This window comes from Caretta caretta, chromosome 11 (genome assembly GCF_965140235.1).
Source record: "Caretta caretta isolate rCarCar2 chromosome 11, rCarCar1.hap1, whole genome shotgun sequence".
Lineage (NCBI taxonomy): Eukaryota > Metazoa > Chordata > Testudines > Cheloniidae > Caretta > Caretta caretta.
This window is the reverse complement of record NC_134216.1, coordinates 58,911,015-58,937,792: the sequence shown is the minus strand read 5'-3', so window position 1 is coordinate 58,937,792 and position 26,778 is coordinate 58,911,015. Positions and strand designations below refer to the sequence as shown.

Sequence of the window (26,778 nt, the reverse complement as noted above, 5' to 3'; positions counted from 1 at the left end):
GAATTACAAGGCCACAGTATGCATGCTGTACGCTTTGTATACACCCTTCATTTGTAAACTGAGTGAAGTACACATTCTGCAGCCATGCTGGTGTGTACTTGCGTTTCTGCAAGCAACAGTCTGAATTATCAGATTTTCAGTCCTAGAATACTGAATTGTAATGAAATGGCCGGCAACCAGTTGTGAATTTTAAGCAAACTGTGTAAAATAATCAGCTGCATCTTAAGGAAAGAAGCCCAAAATCAGATATTTTTAAGTTCTGTTAAGATTTCTTATCTAGCCCTGTTAGGGAGTACACTCTAGATTCAAAATAAAAATCAAATTCTAGGTTGGTAATTCAAGGTCAAGTAAAACTTAATGCTAGGGTTTATTCCAAGAATACCACCAATTAGCTACAATCACCTTATCAAAATGTTGTGATTAATGGAATAGAAGCTGCACTCTGCTGACAATTTCCGAGGGTGTGGGTTTAGTAAGATATCATTTGTCACACTCAGCAATGCTATTCCAGAATTATGCCGAGATCAAAACCCTGATTGGAATCTATCAAACCAATAACTGCAGTTAGCCAAGTGACTGAGCAGTTGTGACAACAAAGCTTGCTGTGGGTACTGTGCTATGAAATGAATATGTGAAGCTGCTGCCAGTGTGTGACAAGCCCTGGGACAAGAGAGTAGCAGCATGGTAAGTGCAAACAACAATAGCACAGGAATAATATAAAAAGTTTAGGAGGTGAAATTAACAGGCCATTGATAGATATTTATTTCTGAATAAGAGACATTCAAGTAACATTTAGGTCTACTGCTTGTGATTTAAACTCTCAAAACATATGCAGGGTAGTTTAGATATCTGCTCATCTAATCTCATCATAGAAGCTCAGTCCAGCTCCCATTGAATTCAAAGGAGCCTTGTCCTCACTGAGATACTCACAATTCTCCCATTGTTGGTCTAGCATAGACCTAACAGAAGCACTGTGTTCTTTATTATTACTATTTGCTTGCTGGTAATGCTGAAGGGCTGCAGCCAGGAATCAGTGTGTTAGACACTGTACAAACACATGTTAAATAGAAATTCCCTGCCCACAAAAGTTGACATGGTGGTAGGTGAAAACACTTATCCCGAGTCTACACTAGTGATTCTATCATTGCTTGCCCCCATGGAGCTACACTGGTGTTAAACAGTTAATGCTGGTGGACAACAGCATCGATTCTCAGTGGGGAAGCAGCCTGGTGTTTTTGTGTCAGTGGAAGTAGGTTCTAACCTACAGTCACCTAAAAAGAACTGTATCCTTCCTAGCTTCAAGCCTTGTTCTCCTTATTCAGGCAAGTTGTCCCATTGAAGTCTTCAGTGTTATTGAAATCTTGTAATGTTGTTCATCTCGTTGTCTCCTTCGTCTTTCCTACATGCTTTTAACCTTTTATCTTCATTCTGTGGGATTTTTTGGCTCTTCTGTATCTTTATTATCATCTAAATATAGTAACACTTCAGACTGTTTCTCTCACTACTGTAACTTTGGCTGTCATTAATTGATTCTGCATGCAGTTATACCTAGCTTGCATTCTAATCAACTTTGGCAGATTATGCTTTTAATTAGTTCTTTAATATTTCTCCACTCTCATTTGCAGTGATGGTGATGCATTGTAAGAACCCTTCACATGTGTCATTGTGGTTGCATCTTGAAAGAAAAAAAGTCTTCCAAATGGTTTGGGTGTGAAAAATCTACCCAGTTTATCAAAATCATGTTTTTATCCTCTTCAGCTGGACTAGTGGATATGTTTGTGTGTTTTTTTTCCACGATTGGAATAATACATCACAAGTTACTTTTCCATCAGGGGCAGGGATTTGATAAGCCCCCTACTAGATCCACTCTCAATGGTATTCTGCACGAATTGTAAATCCCTGGATCTGTCAGATCTCTATCCAACAGTGCTGTGCGCATGGTTCTCCACTGATTTGTTCTGGTATAGTTATTTAAACCTTAAAGTGAGTGTTATCAGGGTGAGGAAATTGATGGATCAAACTACTTGTCTTCCATCATCCCATTGTTTTCAGGATTTCACCCACTGAACATAAAGAGCTCTGAATAGTACTAAGGTATTATTGGGTCAAATCTTGAGGTGCTTACTCGCTTGTTACTCATTGTTTATTCAGGCAAACTCCCACTGATGCAGAGGACTGAATAAAAACAGAGTAAGGACCTCAGAATTCGGCCCATCCTTAATAATGATTTGAAGTATCTATTACCTTTAATACTCTCTGATAGCCTATGCTCTTACCTAATTAAATATCATTCTAATTAACATAATGTTTTGTGTTAAAGATGGGCAATTTCTTGTCTGCCAACCTGTGTATCTGACAGATTATTTGTAAAAACCTCCTTATAGAAACACGTGGTTCATTAAACTTTCACTGGTAGCTATATTCCCTGTCAGTTCTTTACTGTTTGGATTTAACAATAATTAGAATGATCACTGCTGCAGACATTGCCACTGTGAAAAGCACATATCTTGAGGATATCAATTATGCCTAAAATTATGGCTCATTTTTGTTTAAGACATTATTGAGATGTGTTTTCACATCACATCAGACATATGGTACTGCATTAAATACACTGGCAAATAGTTCTGAGCAGTGGGGGAATGTATTCATGGTAATAAGGCCAATATTAATTCACATATAGAATTCTGAATCTTTTTAATTTTTACCCATACTAGTGTATTTGAGCACAGTATATATGTTTGAGTTCAGGGCTTGTGAGGTCATCAGGGTTTCTTTTTTGAAGTTACCTAAAATAGTTTTTCATGAGGAAGACAAAGAAGGTGAAATCCCAGCCCCATTGATATCAATGGCCAAAATAACTTTGTCCCTGGCTTGGTGGAGATGTCTTGGATCAAGTGCTTAATGTTACAGGGATCAGCCCTGCAAAGTGCTGGACATTCTGACCCTGATCCAGCAAAGCATTTCAGTATGTTTTTAACTTTAAGCGTGTGATAATTGCCTTGATGGTTCTGGACCAGAGTGCTCAGCACCTTGAAGGATCAAGTTCTTAAGCCAGAACCTTTTGGAATAGTGAGGAAAATATTACTGCTGGGACTGGAACTAGGCAGGAATAATTTTTGCAGTGTTGTATTTGTTGTGAGGTGGCTACAGTTTGAGTATGCACAAGCCTAAACTGTGCTATGTTTTTGCTTTTTACGAACCATCTCTGTTCAAAGCCATATTCTGTATGGATATTGGGCCAAATCCTGGAGATCTTACTCATTCTATTTAGGCAGAGTTCTCATGAACTTTAGGGAATGTATATACTGCAGTTGGGAGGTGTGATTGCAGCACATGTAGACATACCCAAGTTAGTTTTGGCCTAGCTAAATTCTAGTCCCCCAGCCTGTCCAGGACCATGGATACATACTTGAGCAGCTGCAGCCTGTGGTACCTTGACTTCACTGCTACTGTTACTTGAGATAGCTTTTCTCTAGCTAGATCTCAGATTAATAAGGCATGTCTACATGTGCTGCAATCATACCTCCTGAGTAAGAACTGCAGGGTTTGGCCCACTGTACATTAAACAGATGAGGATAATTTATTGTATCTGTGTCCACGCTTGTAAAAAAGGAAATAACCTTACTCCTAGGGTGAAATCTTGGCCCCACTGAAACCAATGGTGAAACTCCCATTGACTTCAAGAGGGCAGGATTTCACTTCTAGAGTCCAAAGCTTCCTGACTGCTCAGAAGTTGTGACCATTTTGAGTCACTGCCTTTTGCATAGTTTCTTGGGACACAGGTTGAGGGACATACAGAAGTGTGAGGACCAGAGCTTCCTACTGAATCATTCTGGCTGTTGAAAAAGAATAAATAATGGGGAGAGGAAGTCAACTCTTCAAGCTAATGCTAATCTCTGTGTGCATCTAGTATTCAAATAAAAAGAGTTATAACTGCAGGGTAGTCCAGGTTCTAAGAAGGGAAACTAACATATCATGTTTGGCTGTTCCTTAGAAGCCCAGGAACCAAATAACTTAATATGTGTTTAAAGTACTTTCCTAATATGATTTCCCCATTTTTCTAACCATAAAGTGCAACTTCAATATAGTAGGAATGTTTTTGGGCCCATTTAGAAATGTATTCATTGAAAAAAAGAGTTCCTTTAAAGAGAGAATTTACTGGAAACAAACAACATATCTTTAAAAATCAAAGTTATTTAAATCAAATGAAGAGTTGCTTTCAGCAGCTTGTCCTTATCCCCAGGTTTTAATGAAAGCAACCCACATCAGTTTAATGTTCTTTCCAGTTACAAAATCTCAGCCCTGGCAGTCTTTTCCTCTACTTTACCACGAACTGCCAGAAACGAAAGATATTTCCCATTTGCTGCAAACTGCTGAAAACTGCAAACGAGAAATCGTGTGTCACTCAGCTTTCATGTCTGAAGCATAGGCACAGTAGAGCAAAATATTTTAATGCCGCCATCATTTCAGACCTATGTATTCAGTACTGCCAATGCCAAAGGCCCACCAAAACCACAAAATTAAAAAAACCCAAAACTCATAATTTTTAAGCCAATCTTGTTTCTTTTTAATTTGCCTTCTCATTTGTGAGTCTTTAAGGTACATTTGGGTAACATTTTCAAGCTTTTCTCTGCAACCATCAGAAATAGAAAGTTGATTTTTTTTTAATCGCTCAAAACTGAGTTTCTCATCTAGTTTAGGTGCTGGAACTTTAAGGAAAATGCCAAATATTGCAAGGATCCCAATAAAATTGTAAGAATGGACAATAGTATTAACTTCCATTCAAAAAACCCAATTGTGTTAAAATCACTTTGCGACCACATTGCAAAGTCAAGCTCTCAAAAGTTAGGAAAAACGAAATTATAATGCAACCTTAATAAAAGTGTTGCTACTACTCCACCTGTAACAATTGCAATAATCAGATTTAATTGACTACAGAGATAGGGCAGTCTACACAGAATACTAATCAGAATAGTCCTGCTAATACTTTGTCATTAAGAATAACCTTAGTACTTAATAAGAAAAGAGAGCTGTGTTAGTTGTGTTCATCAACATCGCTCCAGTTCAGTTTCTATCAGTATTTCTATTACAACCCCCTAATTCCAATGACTTCATAATTCAAGTTTTATACAAAACTTTCACAAAATCCTATACTCTATTTTACATGTAAATAAAAAGAAAGAACACAAATTAATCAGTGGCATAAAACTAAGGCAATGGAAAAGGGAGATATTGCACTGTAATATCAAGATGCAAAGGTTAGCCTTCGAAGTGACAACACTGCCAGCATAACTCTCCTCCCAGATGCTGTCATCCTGTTTCCTGTTCTACTTGTATCACTTAGACTTTAAGCATTTTGGGGTAGGAAATCTGTCTATATATTTTCTGTAATGTGATTTGCACGTCTATGGCATGAGATGAATAGTTTTGGTTTGAGTAATTTTGGAATCAACTGACTTGCTTCATTTTCTGGTAGCAGCTTCTCAAGGAAAACAATCCCCTGACTAAATTCTCAAACATCATCAAGTCAATGGAAGCTGATTGCTTTTGATCATTCATTTTTGATCATTCACACAATTATGTAATGGGGTGGGAGCACATTTTGTAAATCCAAATATGTATTTTTATTATTAGGGCTGGTCAAACTTCTCCAAATTTTTGAATTTTCAGTGAAATTTTTCATCGAAATTTTGAGAGATGATTGGAAAAACAGGATGATTTTTGTACAAATATGTTTTTTAACCAGCTATGGGACCGATTAAAATTTTCTGAATTTTGAACTTTCAATGAAAAATTTTCTCAAAATGTTGACAATAAAAAGGAAAATTTTTGCAAATATTTATGTGAAATGTGGTCTCATTTTTTTTATCAGCTCTAATTATAATTTTTTTCTTCTAGCAGCAAATGTTATCTCTGTAAAATATAATGTATATATAATGGGCCAAATTCACCTTCTGTAGCTCTGTAGAAATAAACAACAGTTTTAACTGTGCATGTCTCTTCATGATGATTATGACAGCTGGAAAACAACTTTATGTATGGAGTTTTGAGAAACAAAACAGTTACTAAGTATTTTCACACATAGCTGTATTTCAGAGAGTCACTGTTGTGACTCAATAGCTTCCATGATAAAACTAATTTTGACTCCTCCCCATTAACTACTTTTAACTGTTAAGTATTTAGGGTAGGATCCACAAAGGTACTTAAGTGCCTAAACCCCAGATTTAGGCACCCAAGTCCTGAATTTAGGTACGTAAGTCCCAGTTTTGGCTCCACTGTGATTCACAAACTCCCGCTGAACCCTGTAGGCGCCTAAATTCACTCAGCACCTAAGTTTTCAGGGTAAAAGTTCCTTCAGCTCCTACATTTCTGCCTTTGAGGATACGCATTGCTACCTCCCTCTAGGCATCTGGATGCCTTCCTCTCTGGCAGAGAGGGTGTTTTTGAAACTGGGTCTCTCACATCTTTGGTAAATGCTGTAACCACTGGGCTAAAAGTAATAAGGTGGGCACCTCTTCCTCCTCCTCTAACCATTTTTGTGTGGCTGGAGACAGGCACCTAACTTATTCCTGCAGGAAACAGTGTAGGCACCTAAGCTGCCTGACTCCAAGAGAGGAATTCCCATTTGGGGATCGAAAGCAGGGATATGTGCATCCCTGCAGCCCAGACGTAGTTTCCTATCTTTGGTAAGAGTGAAGTACGTAAGCACATGCCTAACTTTAAGCAGGTGAGTAGTTCAAATAAAATAAATGCTTAGAGTTAGGCATGGGATTATGTTATTCACTGAATTGGGGCCAGGGTGAGGACTGAGGAAAATCTGAGTGAGGACTTGAGGAGTTGGCTAGCTCATCTTCTCATTCCATTATGGGGCCAGCTGCAAAGTTCAGATCCACAACCAGATGCAAAGTCTGAGGGTACTGAGACACAAGAGAAAAGCTTGAGACAAATCCCCAAATACATGCAAAGGATGAATCGTCTGCATATCTTCTACCACTGGAACTGGTTGCAATTCCAGTGAAGAGAAAGGGCTGTGAATGTTAGAAAATGTCTTTAGTGGCCTAGCCTAGATTGTAAACCTCATATTTTGAAGTCTTCAGTGAGCTTCCTTTCCCCATAAGTGATATAGGAAACTGTGATGCTTCCCAGGGATACCCAGGGTGGTGAATCACCTGACTGCCACTTGCCTTTAAAGTGAGGAAGTCTCATCTGTGCCAGCTGTGGATCAACTCCCTGAAACCATCAGCCTTTGGCAAAACAAGCGCTGCCTTTCAGGCCTTTGCAGGCCTCACTCTGTCTGTATGGGTTAGTATAGGCATGCACCAACTCCCAAGTCCTCTGTGCATCCCCCCCAGAACTGCCAGATTTATTACTCCCAAAGGAAGAAGACACACCAGCTTGCTAGTTTTAATGCAGGATCACCACTCTGCATAACACACAGCCCTTAGATAGATTTATAGTGAAAAGAAGAATAAGTTCATTATCAAAGAACAGAGGTTCAAATGATAGTAAGAATATCAGAAACAAATGGTTACGTATCAAACAAAATCATAACAGGCTCTCTAGGACAGTGGTTCTCAACCTATTTATCACTGTTGGCCGCTATGCAGCCCACAATGTCTTACCTAGGTCACAGGTTGAGAACCCCAGTGCCCCCAAAGATCCCTATACCCAATGCCCCGGCCCCTGCCGACAGACCCTTCCAGAGTGGGACCAGGAATGGACCCCTGGCACAGGGCCGATCAGCAGCCCTGACCCTGGACACCGCCACAGGGCAGGACAGCCCGGACCAGGCAGGGTTTTCATTTAAGTCATTCTGAATATCCCTTATCGTAGTGTGGTAGCTACCTCAGAGTTTTAGGGGGACACCCCAGCCTTAAAATAAAACCATTTGATACTACTAAACAAAACAGATGTGTCCCACAATGATCGATTCAGTTCTATATATGCTGCAGAAATGAATCATCCATATAAAAAAAATTAAGAGACTCCATAAACATGGAAAGACTAATAAAAATTGATTCGTTGACTGCAAGTATACATCACTGCAGTACAAGAAGTAAAGTAATTTAACATGAACCAATTGGGATATGTTTACACCAAGACACAGACATGACTGAGAGTGTTTTATTTAATGCTAGCATTGTAGAAATATATATTTATACTGTTAACAGGTTAATATTTTGGCACAAAAAAGAGCTGTGCTGTTTTTGGGGGGGAAGGGAGGGAAGTGAGAAACAGATTAACAAGCTTTTAAATGCCAGGAAGCTGAAAAGTAGTGCATCTGTTTCACCATTATCCTGTACATAATACTCTCAAAGAAATCCAGGCTAAAAGATTCAATATCTTAGATTTCATTCCAGCAAATGCCTTTGAGCTACTAATGTAGGTCACATACATTTGGCATCCTGTGCAGGTTTCCAGCTGTCAGCTGAATACAGAAAATGGTGGAATGTGTTCAATTGCACAGTACTTTGGAGAGTGTATTTCACAGTAGAACTATGCGTTGCCAACTTTTAAAGAATGATTCAGACTCTCCCATTCCTAGGCTGTTTATCTGAGCAGTTGCTTTCCCTGGCTGGCTGATAAAAAGTAAAGTTTCTTCTTAACCCTTTTAGTTTGTGGATGGCACATATCCTGAAGAATGTGGGATACATGTCCTGATTTTTAAAATACTATGTACATTGATGTCCTCATTAGTCATCTAAATATCAAGTCATTTTAAAATCCTACTCTGCTCTTGGCCTTAATACCTTGTGACAATGAATTCCACAAGTTATATTTGTGAAAGCATATTTCCTTTTATCAATTTAAATTTGTTGCATTTCTATTGCATTGGATGTTTCCTTGTTCTTGAATTTAGAGTAAGGTAAAGAGCAGTGCCTGACTTGCCTTCGTTAAGTTTTCATTATTTCCACTAAGGATGGATAAGAGTAAATAGATGAAGCCCTAGTTCTTGCACTCCTTGGACACTAATTTTGGAGCAGTGTGGGTTCTACATGAACACTAATTGGCAGGCTTTCATTTAAGTAGCCTAATAGACACAATGTAGGAGTGATTCATGTCTGTGCTAGGTTGCTCGGGATAGATGGTCACACCGGGTTGGTGTGATAATATTTCCAGGAAAACAAAGTTTATTTGCAGTGTAACTTCCAACATACAATATGCATTACAGTGCCTGTTTGTGGTGACACTGTGGTTGAGGATTTTCAAAGTTTCGTTTACTTTCAAGTGTGTCTCTCTCAGCTGCACAGAACAGTAAATTGGTAGACAAGAAGAGCACTTCTCATTTGAGTAAAGTTTGTGCAATCATTCTTCAGAGCTACACATACTTAATCAAAAGATTTTTCCGTGATAAAACCCCGCTGAAGAATAGCTTGCTTGGCAAAACTACTTTGCACTTCTGTAGATCTCACTCTGAATCTCACTAGGCCTTGCAAGATGCCCATTAGATAGGCATTATCTCTGTTTTACTGATGGAGAAAACTGAGGCATAGTAAGGTGAATTGCTCAAGTTCACATAGCGAGCCAGTGGTACAGCCAGGAATAGAACCCAGGAATCCTGGTCCCATGTTCTAACCACTAAACTACTCTTTTTCACAGAAAATGTGGCTGTGTATTATTTCTTTAGAATTTTAATACTGTATATAAGGTAGAACATGCAGATTAATGGTAAAGAAGCATTTTAGAAGAAATGAGTGTTGAAGAGGGATTTGAAGGAAAGAACCCAGGGACTTGGGCCCAGATAGATTTCAATGGAAAGGAAAGGGATTTACCAAAGGGGATTATTCATTAGAAGTGTGTTGGTGGTCTTGGTCCAGTTCCAGGGGGTGTGCTTCCACAACACAATTGGTCCCTTTGTTGGCATTCTCCACAGAGACTGAGAATTGAATGATTTGCTCCTCTTACCTTTTGAGATGGGGTCCTTCCCAAGTAGGATGAAGACAGATTAGTCAGGCAGAGTGGCGAAGTTTGCACAGCCTCTGTCCAAAGTATGTCAATCTTGGGGCTAATTAGAGGGCTTCATTTTCCAGCACTCTCAACCTTGTACCTTTAATGAGTGCTGAATCCACTTTCAAAGGTTTTCAAAACTTGATTGAAAAACACAACTGGGAGATTTGTTCTGCTGTCACTGTTTACTTTCAAAGTCAACATTGAGTAATATACCAGGCCTTGGGCCAGCTGTTGGATTCTTTCTTCCTACTAGTTTGGGATGGAAAACCCCAGGGTAATTTGCTAAGTGATCCCTCCAAGGACAGGGACTTCCAGTTCCTCAGCACTATCTGTACTGTACATGCAACACTATACTTAGTGCTTTAAATCCAGGTGGGAATAGAGGTGGTTGAGCCACACCCCACTTGTCACTGTTATAAAAAGGGGAAGTTGTAGGGTGCAGTCCTAGAACACTCCCCCTTGTGGCATGGCATTGCAATCCCCCTGCCTCACTTTCCCTCCTGGCTGAGATTCCCCAATAAAATAACTCACCGCCACGAGTGTTTAAAATTAACATTCCCCCTTTTGGGGGCCTAATTTATTCAGGCCTCTTAACAGACAGCTGCTTTGACCAACCCAGGCTCAACCTTTTCCTGCAAAGAGACGTTTGTGTCCCAGTTCTCCTTTGCTGAAGAGCTTTGGGTCCCAATGCCCTCTTAGCGAGGCAGCTCTGCCATCCCACCCTGTCCCCTGGCCCTCTCAGGAAAGTTCTTCCCACCCCGCCTGCCCCCACATCCTTTCCTAGTCCTCATAAATGATCCTAACTGCAGCACTGTTCTTTACCTGATGAGCGTCTTTAGTCATCTGACTGAGACCGGCTGGGAATGGGGGCCAAGTGTCTGCTGGTCCTTCCCTGGATTGCCTATCCTTAGCGGGGCTGTGCCTTGGAACTGGGATGGCTGGCCCTGGGCCCCACTGCTCCTAAAGGAGGCTGACAGGTCACCCTATTAGCAGAAAAAATGAGAAAAAGTTGGAGCAAATATTGCCATAGTGGGTGGCATCCTGTACCACCATTGTAGGACTCTCAAAAGGGCTCCCTCCTTCACAATCCTCGTGTAGATATTTCACCTTGCTTTAGATTTCTCCATTGTTTTCTGTTAGTAAATCAAAGGCCCAACCTGACAAACCCTGCATGCACAGAACTTGTTATTCACACTGAAGTAGCAGCCGGAGGCCTAATCAGGGATCAGAGACCCATGGCACTAAGTGCTGTAAAAAATAAAGAGTAAAAAAAGAGTCCCTGGTCCTTCGCTCTGACAGTCTAGCATTATGATAAACAGCCTGATAGACTCTCCAGCACACAGGCTTTTCAGTATTCCTGACATGCCAGTCCTCAGTTGTGCCTGGGAAAGAGTTGAGTCAGAAATAAAGTCTACACCAGTGAAAGCAAAAGCCTTTCCTCCAGGAAACTGTTCTGCTCTCAAATATGCAAGATTTGATCAACCAGTGTAGCAAAGGGCTCCCTACCCACCTTATATGTTGGTAACCCAAACAGGATGGCAATCCATTGTTTCTCATGTGTATTGCAGGTCTCTCTCTTAGGCTTGAACATTTTGTACTTGAATAGTTTGTTTGTACTTGAATAGTTAATATTTAATTCCTGTTCCTCTGATTTCTCTCTGTTATTTTTAGCTCTTTATGCCACTTATTTTCTGGAAGCCTTTTCACTGTCCTGTAGAGCTTTCAGGACTTCCAGACTTTAGTGTACACAACTTCATTCAAGATTTAAAATTCAGGGGAGAGACAGTCTAGACACTCCTTATTTGTGAAGTGTAAGTGTGCTCGTTTTTTCCACGACATTTGATGAAAGGGACATGAGCAAGTGAATTAGCCATGTTTTTACACAGTGATTCCCCATTAATCAAGATTAGCAATTCATGAGTTCAGGATAAGCCTGTTTTTGTTCAAGCTGATCTTTCACCTTCCTGTTTAGAAGTTGAATTAAAGGAAAATTAGTTGCATTATGCCACTTGTGACAGTGTGTGAGCTGATTAGCTTGTAGAGTACTGATTAGTTTGAGGCAGTCCTAGTAGAAAACTATGAATTATAATAGGATATGCAGATAAGCCTGTAGTGATATCTTATGGCATGGAATCAAATGAACATTTTTTTTAAAAATTCAAATGACAGACTTTCTTAATTGTAACCTGTAATAGACTGGGTACATGGCAGTATTTCTCCTCACATCCAAACAACTCACATAATAGAAATAATAGAAACGTAGGACTAGAAGGGACCTCGAGAAGTCATCTAGGCTTGGTCTACACTATAAAGTTAGGTCAGCATAAGCTGTGTTAAGTCGATCTAATAATGTATGTGTCTACACTACCAAGTCAACTTCTGTACTCCACCTCTGCAAGAGGCATAGCACTTGATTCAACATCCACGGGTCGACATGGGGATAGTGTAGACACTGCGTTGTGTAATTCAAATGTATTGGCCTCCAGGAAGTGTCCCACAGTGCTCCGCTGTGACCACTCTGGAGAGCACTTTCAACTCCACTGCGCATCAGCCAGATACACAGGAAACAACCGCTCCCCTGTTAAAGCCCCAGGAACTTTTGAATTTTCATTTCCTGTTTCATCAGCATGGAGAGCTGGCCAGCTGATCATGGAGATTCAAGAGTGCAAACATGCTCCAGCATGCAGTACACAGGAAGTGGTGGATCTTATTTCTGTATGGGGAGAAGAGTCTGTGCAGGCAGAGTTCCAATCCTGCAGAAGAAACTCTGACATCTATGCCAAGATCACATGGGGTAGAAGGGCTACACCAGGGACACACAGCAGTGCCGCATGAAAATAAAGGAGCTTTGGCAAGTGCACCAGAAGACAAGGGAGGCAAACAGTTATTCTGGTTCTGCCCCACAGACATACTGCTTTTATGAGGAGCTGCATGCAATTCTCGGCGGGAGACCCCACCCTACCCCAAGTTGCTCCATGGATACCTCTCAGGAGCCCTGGGCAACCTTGAGCAACAATGAGGAGGACATTGTTGACGAGGAAGAGAAGGAGGAGGAGGAGAATGTGAGGCAGGCAAGCGGAGGATCCATTCTCCCTGACAGCCAAGAACCGTTTTTAACCCTGGAGCCCATCCCTTCACAGGACCAGTTGGTGGCAGAGCGTGATGCAGGGGAAGGCACCTCTGGTGAGTACACATTTCCAATCAAACTGTAGGAGTTACATGCTATTATTTTTTATGTTTAGTCTGAATAAAAGAGTGGGTGTAGTGGGTATTGATGGCCACTCCAGCTACGCAGAAGGTGCTCTCAGAAAAAGACTGTTTATGTACCTGGGGATGGCCCAGGAATCCTCGATGGAGATCTCTAGGAAGCTTTCTTGGAAATCTTTGCAGAAGGATTTCTGGGAAGAGCTGCCTTATTTTGTCCACCATGGTAGGACACTTTCCCATGCCACTCCAGTATTAACTCTGCTGGCATCATTGCAGCATAAGGACCAGGTCTGTACCCAGACGCTTGCAGCATCTGCTCCTTTGCCGCCTCTGTTACCCTCAGGAGAGTGATATTGCATAGGGTCATGTAGGGGAAATGGGGGAAGTTTTCAATGCTAGCCCTTAAACTGCAAACAATTCAACCACGCTGGGTCACACAACCATGCTTTCCCAAACGTTCCGTGGATGTGATTGGAAGGGATCAGCGTGTATTGCAACCAGCATTGAAAAAATGGGGGTGTGTGGTGGCTTCTTGTTTGTCTGTCTTCCCCCAAACCCGGTGCCGCTTTTGTAAAAAACAAACTATTGGGGGTCTTTACACTGGTGCCTGTTCTCAAGCACCAGCCAGGTTGCTAGGGCTAAGGGGGCTTTTCTCAAGTTGCAACCTGTGATCCCAAGAATGTCTTCATAAAAGCAGCAGCACAAGACCTCTTGCTCATGCCTCGTGGCCTTACTCACATGGCGGGAGCAGCAAACAGACTCTTGCAATAGCCAGTGATTTTAATTATGTTGTGGCTTGCAGGGAAGGGTATTGAGGGGTGGGGTTTTTTTATAAAAAAAAAAATAATCTTGCACCAGAAACAATGTATGCACTGTCAATGCTACCCTTGTGCTTTGCATTCCTTGCAGCTGAAACCTTGTCTGTTGATGCATCCCCAACACTTGGACAGAGACTTTCACAGATTAGAAGGCGGAAAAGAAGATTCGGAAGGACATGTTCAATGAGTTAATGCGCACCTCCAAGAATGACAAGATGGAGCTCAGAGCATAGAAGATTACATTGTCCGAGCACATGGACATGAGCAGGGAGGACGGGAAAGCATGCAGGAAGGAATGCTGTGGATTACGAAGGAGCAGTCAGACATGTTGAGGCATCTGGTTGAGGTTCAAGAAAGGCAGCTGGATGCTAGAGTACCTCTTCAACCTATAATGAACGTGCTGCCATCATCACCCTCCAAACGTCCTATGTGGGGGGAAGCGTGGGAAGTTCGGTATCCCTTGCACTCAACACCAGGGGAGGGTACAAGGAACAGAAGTTGCCCATTCCCACACCTTTGATTGTTATTGCAGTTCATCTGTAAGCAAGCTTTCCCTGTTTCTCCCCCCCCCCACACACACACACAGTGTTATCAGGCCTTTTGCCCCAGGTTATCTTACTTTTCTTTGCTGTCTCTGTGTGTTTGTGTGCATAATAAAACTTAACCGATTGATGAGAAAAGGCTCTTTATTCATTCAGCACATGGTGGTTGGTGGGAGTGGAGTTTATAGGGGAGAAAATGAAATGGAGGGGACAGTTTGGTAAGGAACAACACAGATAAGTGTCACATTACCCTGGCTTATTGCTGAAACTGGTTTTCAAAGCCTCACTGAGATGCAGAGCCCCTCGTTGTGCTCTTCTTATTGCCCTGGTGTCTGGCTGCTCAAAATTGACTGCCAGGCAATCTGCCTCAATCCCCCACACTGGTGAAACTTTTCTCCCTTTGTTTCACAGATATTATGGAGCACACAGCAGACAGCCATAACAATGGGGATATTGCTTTCACTGAGATCTAAGCTCATAAGCAAACAACACCAGTGACCTTTTAAATGTCCAAAGGCACATTCCTCCATCATTCTGCACTTGCTCAGCCTATGATCGAACCAGTTCTTACTGCTGTTCAGGCTGCTGGTATATGGCTTCATGAGCCACGGGAGCAAGGGGTAGGCTGGGTCTCCCAGGATCACAGTTGGCATTTCAACACCATCAGTGGTTATTTTGCAGTCTGGAAAGAAAGTCCCTTCTTGCAACTTTCTGAACATACCTGTGTTCCTAAAGATGTGTGCGTCATGCACCTTTCCTGACCATCCCACGTTGATGTCGGTGAAACAGCCCCTGTGATCCACCAGCGCTTGCAACACCATTGAGAAGTACCCCTTTTGGTTTATGTACTCTTTGCCAAGGTGGTCTGGTGACAAGATAGGGATATACGTCCCGTCTATCGCCTCACCACAGCTAGGGAACCCCATTGCGGCAAAACCATCCACTATGTCCTGCACGTTGCCCAGAGTCTCTACACTTCTTAGCAGAAGTCTGTTAATGGCCCTGCAAACTTGGATCACAACAGATCCCATGGCAAATTTACCCTCTCCAAATTGATGCCCCACTGATCGGTAGCAGTCTGGCTTTGCAAGCTTCCACACAGCTATGGCCGCTCACTTCTCCACTGTCAGAGCAGCTCTCCTTTTAGTATTGCTAAGCTTCAGGGCCAGGGAAAGCTCTTCACACAGTTCCTGGAAAGTGGCCTTACACTTCTGAATGTTCTGCAGCTACTGCTCATCATCCCATAGCTGCATAGTGATGCAGTCCCACCAGTCAGTGCTCATTTCCCTGGCCCAGAATTGGCGCTCAACTGTGTCAAGGTGATGTGTGACTGACGCCAGCAACTGTGAATTGCTCCGCTCTATGTCTTCCAGCAGGGGTGCTTGTATCACATTGTTCCACGCAGCGGCTCCTGTATCAGCTGTGTAAGTACTGCAGGATAAGGCGCGAGGTGTTTATAGTGCTCACAACCACAGTGTACAGCTGAGTGGCGTCTATGCTTATCGTGCTATGGCATCCGCGCGGGTAACCCAGGATTACGAAAAGAGGCACGAAAAAGGCTTGGTTTGTTTGCTGTTGATTTCAGGGATGGAAGGAGGTAAGTGCATCATGGGAGGCTAAAGCCATGTTCCAATAGCCACCCATGCCAGTGTTTTGGTCCCATAAGGCATTGCAAGCCCAACCCAAAATTCCACTCGGCTACGTGCATTGTGGGATAGCTAACCACAGTGCAGTGCTCCGTGCGTCAATGCAAGTCCTGCTAGTGAGGGTGCACTCTGCCAACACAATGAGCATAGTGTGGACACACAAGATTGACTTGCTTAAATCGGAGGCTTGATGCCAACTTACATAAAGTCAGCTGAACTTTGTAGTGTAGACATGGTACCAGTCCAGGCCCCTGCACTGAGGCAGGACTAAGAATTATCTAGACCATCCCTGACAGGCATTTGTCTAACCTGGTCTTAAAAACCTCCAATGATGGAGATTCCACAACCTTCCTAGGTAGTTTTTCTGGTGCTTAGCTACCCTGACAGTAAGGAAATTGTTTATAATGTCTAACTAAACCACTTTTGCTGCAGTTTAAGGCCACAATTTCTTGTCCTGGCCTCAGTGGTTAAGATGATCATGTTACATCCATCATGACTTTCTATTTTCCATTGTGGAAATTGTGATTAGAATAAAAATGACATTTCACCTGGGATTGTAGGCATAGAACCTACATTAACAGGCCTAATCCTGCACTCCTTGCTGAGGCAGAACGTGTATGGGCTTTAATGGGAGCTTTACCTAAATAAAGATTGCAGGAGCCTGGCAAAATTATGGAGGCAGTACAGAAAACTTACTTGTGGGATGCTCAGTGCCAGTGGGTCAGTACTGGGGTTCATTAATGAAGGGTCAAATTAACTCTTGATGGCACCTGATTACATCTCCCTGTATCAGTGTGTACCCCTTCCTCTAAAGGATTCATCCGAGGGAAGGCAGGCAGTGGTATTTGACAACCTCCACTTAAGGATTTCCACAAAAAGGTGGGGAAGCAGCTGCATGTTATGGACAGGGCTTCATAGGAACCATTTTGGCAAAGGATGACAAACCTGCAGATCTAAGCCTGTTGCATCTCCCATCTGGTGGTGACATACTAGGGCCCAAATCTTCAAAAGGGCACAAGCATTGTGAATTTTCAAACGTAGGTCTCCCTCAATCTCTCCTATTGAAGTTCTGTTTTAATTAAATATTAATTGGGCGAGAGCTAAAGTTAGAATGACTATAGACTAGTGGTTAGAGCACTCAACTGAGAAATGGCAGAGCCCTGTTCAAATCCCTTCTCCTCATCAGGCAGAGCAGGGCCTTGAACTAGGTGTCTCACCCATTATAGAAGTGTAGGACTCGAAATGACCTCAGTAGGTCACCTAGTCCAGTCCCCTGCACTCAAGGCAGGACGAAGTAAAAACTAGGCTGTTCCTGAGAGGTGTTTGTCTAACCTGTTCTTAAAAACCTCCAATGACGGAGATTCCACAACTTCCCTACACAACTGGCTCCAGTGCTTAACTACCTGTACAGTTAGGAAGTTTTTTCAAATGTCCAATCTAAACCTCCCTTGATGCAGTTTAAGCCCCTTGCTTCTTGTCTTATCCTCAGAGGTTAGCGAGAACAATTTTTCTCTCTCCTCCTTGTGACAACCTTTTACGTACTTGAAAACTGTTATCATGTCCCCACTCAGTCTTCTCTTCTCCAGACTAAACAAACCCATTTTTTTCAATCTCTCCTCAGAGGCCATATTTTCTAGACCTGTATCATTTTTGTTGCTCTCCTCTAGACTTTCTCCAACTTTGTCCACATCTTTTCTGAAGTGTGGTGCCCAGAACTGAACACTGTACTCCAACTGAGGCCTTATCAGTGCTGAGTAAAGTAGAATAATTACTTCTCATGTCTTGCTTTCAACATTCCTGCTGACATATCCCAGAATGTGGTTTGCTTTTCTTACAACAGTGTTACACTGTTGCCTCGTATTTCGTTTGTGATCCACTTTAACCCCCAGTACTCCTTCCTAGGCAGTCATTTCCCATTTTGTATGTGTGCAACTGATTGTTCCCTCCTAAGTGGAATACTTTGCATTTGTCCTTATTGAATTTCATTCTATGTACTTCAGACCATTTCTCCAGTTTGTCCAGATAATTTTGAATTTTAATCCTATCTTCCAAAGCACTTGCAACCCCTTCCACTTGGTATAATCCACAAACTTTATAAGTGTACTCTCTATGCCATTATTCTGGGTGAGTACCCTAACAACTTGGCTAAAGGTTATAAAGGAGGACTCCTCCTCCAGCTGTTTGGGGTGAACTCTCTTGAACAGCCCAATCTGATAGGTGGTCTCTGAGCGTACCTAGTGGATCAGGTCATGCATGTGACTGAGGCGGTCGAATACCTCTCTTCCCCAGTTTGTGAATTGCTCTGGGGCTTGAACGGGAGATAGGTGCTTGGACATCTAAAGTGAGGCAGCACGGTGCAGGCTCAGAGGCAGAAACAGGCCCCTGCAAAAACTTAGGCATTGAGCAATTTAAGGAGCCTCCAGGGTTACGCAGCAGCTGAGCTGGAGTCTTGTGGATCACAGTGGAGGCCAAAAATGGGACTTAGGTGCCTACGTACTGTGACAGGGTCAGGCCAGATGGCTACAGGAGAGTGATAGAAAGCAGATATATTAGCTCCAGATTAAGCAGGTCCTTTTTCCCTGGGTAAGGTAACAGGGGTGGTTCCAGAACAATCAGGAACTTGCTGGAACCAATTAAGGCAGGTAGGCTAATTAGAACACCTGGATCCAATTAAGAAGCTTCTAGAATCAATTAAGACAGGCAGGCTAATCAGAGCACCTGGTTTAAAAAGGACCTCACTTCAGTCAGTGAGGGGCGCGCAAGGAGCTGAGAGTGAGAGGGTGTGCTGCTGGAGGACTAAGGAGTACAAACTCTATCTGGCATCAGGAGAAAGGTCCTGTGGTGAGGAAACAGAAGAGGAGGAGGCCATGGGGAAGTACCCCAGGGAGTTGTAGCTGTCACACAGGTGTTACACGAAACACTGTGGACAGCTGTGATCCACAGGGCCCTGGGCTGGAACCCGGAGTAGAGGGTGGGCCTGGGTTTCCCCCATTCCCCCAACTCCCTATTGGATACAGGAGGCGTTGTCCTGGACCGTGGGTCACACCAGAGGGGAAGGTCCCTGGCGTGTCCCCCAACCCACTAGGTGGACCAGCAGAGACTGTGGGGATTGTTCTTCTTCCGTTTCCCTATGCTGGCCAGTGATGAGGTTAGCTGAGTGAATGGCAGGTTTGAACCACTAGCAAAAGTGGCCAAACTGAGGGCTACTGTGAACCTCTGAGGTGAGCAAATCCGCCAATAAGCGTAGGACCCACCAAGTCAGAGGAGGAACTTCGTCACAGTACCTTTGTGGATCCCACCCTAATGCATTTGTGGCCATCTGGCAGAAGCCCTCATCTAGTAGCTGAATTTACTGTGTGAATGTCCTGCATGCTAATGCAGCACAAACTCAAACTGGGACCTGTCTATTCCAGAGGGGACCACTCAACTGCTGAGACAAAAGGTTTCCTCTTGCTGGCTGAGGCAGAGCCAGGTGGGCTAAATGTACCTCTGCTGGAAGTGACTTTTTGCAGATCTTACAGGGCAGTAAACGGTGTAAATTCCTAATGCAATCTTTACAAGAAGGCGTGGCAGGTAAACCTGCCTCCCCTTCTTCAAACAAGCCTTTTATTGAATTGCAATTTTGGAATGTCTCATTCATGTTGCTGCTTCAATATAGCATGAAAAACAGTATGTGCCATTTATCATTCCATCAACATGACTAGCTCAGGAGATTTTTAAAAAGTTAGTTGAATAAAAATTAATGGTTAAAGGGTAGTTGTGGATTGGAGTAATGGGTCTTCAGAAACGGTTTTCAATTTTTCCATTGAAAAATTGCAAGGTGGTTATCAGCCTTGGAAGAAGTCATAGGACATATGACAGGTTTCAGAGTAGCAGCCGTGTTAGTCTGTATTCGCAAAAAGAAAAGGAATACTTGTGGCACCTTAGACACTAACCAATTTATTTGAGCATAAGCATCTGATGAAGTGAGCTGTAGCTCACAAAAGCTTATGCTCAAATAAATTGGTTAGTCTCTAAGGTGCCACAAGTACTCCTTTTCTTATAGGACATATGGTCTCTCATGGCCCAGTTCTGTCACCCTTACTCCCACTGAGTAGTGCCATACTCACTGAGTAGCCTCAGTGAAATCAGTGGGGTTGCTTCCAGAGTAAAAGACTATCCATCATGAGTAAGGGTGGCAGAATCTGGCTCTAAGGGATTCAGCACTGCTTATGCTGCGAAAATTCACTTTGACTGAGGAATAAGGAGAATCCTTATTCTTTGGGTACAGAGCTAATGACTCATTGCTCCATGTTTCTTGAATTATTTTCTTTCTCTGATTTCAGATACCCAAATGAGTTTCTCAAACTGCTATGTACTATAGTTTAGAACACTTGGTATTTCCTGTGGAATTGCATATTATTTCCATATGAATACGAAGAGACTTTATGGTGATTCATGTTTTTACAATAATACTCAATGACTGAATGATTCATGGCTTTGACAAAAGTGATGAGTTTATTATTGCCTCACCACTAATAGTAGCTCTTCACTTCCAGGGTAATGGCGGCACACTACTGGTCAAGGGAAAACTTGGAGCCTCTTTACTTGGCAAAGCCTATTTACTTTTTACTGATTTTCCTTGAAGTCAACAACATTTCATGTCACTTACATGCCCAAATAGACACTTAAAACAAATCTACTATCGAACTATAATTTATAATGGTAGAGCTATAATATACCATGAGCCAAATCCTGTTCTGTGTTGGTTGGTTACACTAGAACAGGTTCCCAATCTGTGAGGTGCGCCAAGGAATGTTTCGGATGGCATGGCTGGGGTCTGGTCCAGCCCTTGCTGGTGGCATGGCGACACCCAGCCCCGGCTGCTGGCCCTGTGCCGAGGGCTCTGCTCTTGGCCCCAGCTCCCAGCCCCAAGCCCAGGGTCCTGGCTGCCGGCCCTGTGCCCAGGGTTCTGCTCCCAGCCCCAGCTCCTGTCCCCGCACCTGGGGTCCCAACTGCCAGCCCGGTGCCTGCGGCTCTGCTCCTGGCCCTGTGCCCAGGGTCCTGAACTGCTGGCTCCACACCCATGGTTGCGTGCCCACCCCTAGCTGTGGCCTCAGCCTTGGCCCCCTTTCCCCTGTGTGCATTCCCGCCTCCCGGAGCCATGGCCCCACTCCCAGCCCTGGCTCGGGGTGGGAGTGCAGACAGGAGTAAGGGGGGGCACGAGGTAAAAAGCTTGGGGACCACTGAACTAGAGAGTGGTGGGAAAACGGATGCAAAAGGAGACACCTCTTGCCCCATCTGTACCACAGACATGCATCATTAGCACAAGATTCCTATAACACATACTGTGCTGGGAAAGGGACCCCTTCCTGCATCCACCTACACACAAATGCTGCAAGGGAGCATGGTCTGATGGCAAGGGGACATGATCCTTAATGACCATATATGTTTTAAACAATCCATCCTGTTTGCAAGGATTGAGCCCTGCATATTTTCTTTATTTGTGTCAACTCCTTCCTTTCAGCCTCAAGTCCTAGCAAAAATATCTTGAGACAGATCCTCGGCTGGTATAATCATTGTAGCTGCTCTGAAATCAATGGAGCTACACTGAATTACAGAACCTGAGGCTCTGGTCTCTCGTTTCCTTGATGGTTAACCATTGCTGCTTCTTGTCTGCTGCAGACTAAATACTCTGGGCTAAATTTGCAAATGTGTGTTCCTGAAGCTAGGCTCCTAAATCAATATTTAGGCACTTCAATAAAATGGCCTTATTTCCAGAGATGCTGAGTACCCAGAATCCTACTCAAGTCAGTGGGAGCTTCAGGTACTCAGAATCTTTGGAAATAAGTTCACTTTTATGTAGGTGCCTAAATACACATTTCAGGGCCTAACTCTAGGGACCCCCTGTGGAGAATTTTGACCTGCAGTTATGCAGTCATCCCCTCCGTCTCACAAATGTTTCAGGGTTAGTTTTGCAGAAGGGGCTGGATGAAGTTTTGGCAAGAGTTGCCTTTCTCTCTTATAAATGTACTGCAATTTTTGCTACTAATATTAGAGCAAAAAAACTGGAACATTTGGGGCCAGATCCTCAGCTGGTACAAGTCAGTGTAGATCCATTGACTTCAATGAAACATAGCTGATTTTCACCAGCTGAACAATTGACTCTCTATCCTCCGGAAGCAACTTGCCTGAAGATCAAACACATAAATACTCAATACTGTATCAAGCATCACTTGCACTTCTGTTTTAAGCTATATCCACAACTCTCACTGAGTTCACAGTAATCTCTTATAGCTGGTAAATGCTACGTTATTTTTGATATATACATATCTGCAGTATAAACTAGGTCAGACTACTGCTAAATAAAGCTTTTATCCAGGACTAAGGTTAGGTTTTGAAATGCAGATGAAAAATTTGTCAGGAGGTGGCTGGCTTACATTTACAGAAATCCATATGGATTTGTCTCAGCAGCCCTTTCCAACTATAGCTCATAATTTGGGAAGGAAAAGTTACACTCTTCATGTGCTTCCCCCCCCCCCCCCCCACCATTTAGCTAACAGCATCTGTGGATTTCATCTTTAAATCTGACACCAGTTAAATAAACATCTTGCCCTTGAAACAAATGGCTGGCACTTTTCCTTTGGAAACCCAAATGAATACATAGCTTCACTAGTAAAGAAGTCACTGTACAACCTGCGGTTCCTTTTTTTAAAAAAACATCAAACAACAGTAAAGCTTTCTGTTTTATTTGAAAAGCTGAGTAACCATCTGGTTATTTAACATGACACCCAGTCCCAAATTTAACAGTTACTTCTTTAAGGTCCTGAGTCAAAGCTTGCTGATTGAGGTCAAGGGACCCTGGATCAAATCCATAGCTCTGTTTGGTTTTCTAGTGACTTACTGTTTGTCACTCAACATAACTGTGCACTTTTTGGTTGCACAAGGCAACAGAATTCAGAGATTGCTGGTCAATAAGCTAGTTAAGACATAGTAAGCAGACATTAAATGATTGCTTTTGCAATATTATATTGCATACTTAGTATTTGAGTGATAGGAATCTGTAGGGTAATGCAATCTCATGATAGCTATTTGGTATAGTAAGTCAGTTCCACCTCCATTAGTATAATTACATTAATTTCAAATGTTTCAGAGTAGCAGCCGTGTTAGTCTGTATCCACAAAAAGAAAAGGAGTACTTGTGGCACCTTAGAGACTAATTTATTTGAGCATAAGTTTTTGTGAGCTACAGCTCGCTTCATTGGATCCATGCAGTGGAAAATACAGTGGGGAGATTTTATATACACAGAGAACATGAAAAATGGGTGTTACCATTAATTTCAAAGTAGAAGTTCTATTTTCTTACAGGCAAACGATTTGCTGCTAAATGCCTGCATTTTCCATTTCCCTAAATGGGCAAAATATTTTTCTCACTACTCCGAGTGGCTGATATTATCCACAGTAGGATGACTGCGGTTTTTTCCTCTTCTTGAAATCTCTGTTCCCTTGCAGGATTTTACTTCTCCTTACTTACACCATCCAGAAAAGAAAAGTCTTTGGGATGGAAAGAGAGAGGTTAGAGTTTGATGGGCCTAATTTTTCATCAATTTCTCCAATGAACAAAGACATGACCAACAGTTTAGAACCTGCATTCAATCTATTGCTACTCACATTGTATTCTCTGTGATGGACAACTTAAAATGATCATACAAGAAGAAGGTGTAATAAATACAATGAAAATACCAGGGCAGAATATATATTACTCGAATGCTCTACAGTCCTACTGCTTAGACCTGTGGCTATAGCTCTGAAGACAGTTCTCTTAGGACCCAATCTTGCAAGCCTTACTCCAGCAAAACTCCTATTGTATTTTGATGTGTTTTGTGCCCAAGGATTGCCTGCAGGATCAGGCCCTTAAGCGGTATTGTAAACATCCTATGCCAGTTACGTTTCTTGCACATAAAACTTCTTTAGACTAAAACATGATCTTACCTTAGTTCACCCACTGAAATACTACAAAGGAAACACTGTTAACATCATCCATCCATTTTCTTTACCTGGCATTCAGTTCAGCAGTATAATCTTCTTTAATTATTAAATCATCTTATCAATCAAAGCATGGTACTGTTACTAGTCCCTTATCAGTTACTCCACGCTAATGTTTACTAGTTTTCCTTTCTCTCTCTGACATCTCAAAATCTATGCTCACACGCACACGGTCCAAAGGAAAACAGGTGTTCAGACACATTTTAAATGTATTAATTTATCTTTCTGTATGTCATTAGTGAGCTAGTTTGCAGTAAAACAGTCCCTGTCAATACAACGTTTTTCAAGGAAAGTATCCCTCATGCAGCACACTATAGCTTTGGAGCGCACAGTAAGCAAGCTGTGCAAATGCTGAGATGCTAAGTCAAATACTTAAGAGGAAATTTAAATTAAAATTACTGGCAGGGGAAGTAGCTTTTAAAGGGTATATACTCAGTTTGATGTATGGGTAATTGGGAGCATAATGCCATGCCCACTGAGATAGGAAAATATATATAGTTTGTAAGCCTTTAAAAAAACCTAAAAATAGAAATATATATATAGTACACTTAGTACTGTGCATTATCCATCTCCTCAATCCTTATTTCATGTTCTCCAAATACTAAACCATATCCTTCTGATATCACAACTCAAAAAGAGTCCAGCAGAAAAATAAGAAAAATATAAAGTAATAAGCATGCTCTGCATGGTCAGCTATGATAGACTACTAGCGTAGTAGTTTACTGGTTTTCTTTTCTGAAAGTACAAATCTGCTGTTTTCTTCTGGTACTTCACATTCCTTGCAATTTTTCTTTGATTTTTTTTTCTTTTTAACTGCATCATCTTTAACAACTGATCTTGTCTGCAGTCCCCCTCAACCTCTACAAGGTACATTAAAAGCCACAACTGAAACTCTATAACAAATGTTTACATTAAAAGACCCCTTTTCCAATGCCCAGGCACAGCACCTGCAAAGTTATAGTGCTGCCTAGTTTGGCAAGAGAGCTAGACCCAAGCAGCAAAAGTTACGCTATGTTTCAGGCCTCTGGAACAGAGAATTGCATTTAACTGTTTGAACTCTTGCTAATAAACTCTCTTACATAACTGTACTTCAGAAATCATTTGCTGGTAAGTCAGTTTAATTTGGGAGCTATAGCATTTCCAGCAGGAAAATACAAAAGCTGTTCAACTATCTAAATATTTTTTTAGTTATCTGGCCAGTATCATGAGCCAGTAAAGACTGTTTAACAAGAAAAGCCAGTGAGTAGACTAACAAAGTTTACTAAACACATTTTCTTTAAAACTTACCTACTAGACAAGTTTTGCAATGCTCTTCCTTCGCTGTCCAGAAATGTAGCTCCATCTCCACTCCAGTTGCACTGCCTCGGAGTATGTGGTATCAACATGACTGTTTCTTGACCTGTTGACAACATGGTTGCAACTTCAGTGTAGATGTAACCATAATCATGGCCTATAACAGGGTAGAAGCCTTGAACAAGTTATCCTTTTTTTATACCCAGGGTATTTAACAAGAATAGCAAAAAAGTCTGCAGTCTTTTTCTGGATCCAACTTTCTAAGCTAAACCTAGCATTAAGCTAAATGGATACTTGTACTAGCCTGATTTCAGTAATTAAAAAAATACTCTTGCACATGGTACAGTTCTAAACTGATGAGAGTTAGAAATATGGTTGTGGACATATGTGAATACATTCTTTGGTTTTAATTAAATAAACAGCAGCAATTAAATTTCTTACCTTTTGAAAAATTAATGATTGGAACAAATACAAGTTACTTATGGGATAGCTTTATGTAGTTGTGACTGCAGTTCATTATGTCAAGATTCAAACAAAAAGTAACTGAATTTTCATTTCCAGTAGTATGTGGTTCGATGTGCAGACATACATGAGATACATGAATTATCACACATTACATGCACATACACCTAAAATAAAGTTAGAGCATGGTTTAACAGACCAAAGGCAGGTAATTCAAAATTGAGGCTGAAACAAAGGGCAAAATACATCTCTAATGTAATTCATCTGAAGTTACTGAAGCCAATAGAGCTGACCTGCCAGTAGATTAATTCGGAGAAGTGCATGGAATTTACAGCTTTGAGCCTAAATATTCAAGGTGACATGAAATGGGACTCATAACGAGGCAGGATAGGGAACATTGACATGACACCTGATAAATCTCTATATTCTACATTGACATGAAGATGGGCTTTTTCAGATCTACATTCCATGAAATCAAAAATTACCCTCTAGTGTCAGGTGTTCTAATTAGACAGATTAGCTCCAATGTCTAAGCACAATGAACGATGGTTAAAGACAAGCTTCATAACTCTAAATACATGTGTGATGGGATGTAGTCCCCACACCAGCCATTCAAGAACTGAATTAGGCCAGGTGCACCCAATCAGCCAATTAAGATGCAAATGGGAGATTTAGGCTATGTAGAGGTTACTAATTAGGAGGAACCTCACCTGTGAAGGAACAGGTGGGGCTTGTATAAAGACAGGAGGCTGGCAACAGTGTCAGGGAGGAAGCCTACAGCCCATCTCCCTGGGTAATGGAGAAGGAAAGGATAAAGCAGCACAGTAGGAAGTAG

General features: G+C 42.0%; 1 long non-coding RNA gene across 1 annotated transcript; it reads left to right on the top strand.

Moving 5' to 3' along the window:
- Positions 1–12,584: 12,584 nt before the first annotated feature.
- Positions 12,585–14,656, top strand: LOC142068463 (uncharacterized). The gene is made up of 2 exons (XR_012664294.1): positions 12,585–13,134; positions 14,068–14,656. It is a non-coding gene; the product is annotated as an uncharacterized LOC142068463 (long non-coding RNA).
- Positions 14,657–26,778: the final 12,122 nt, after the last annotated feature.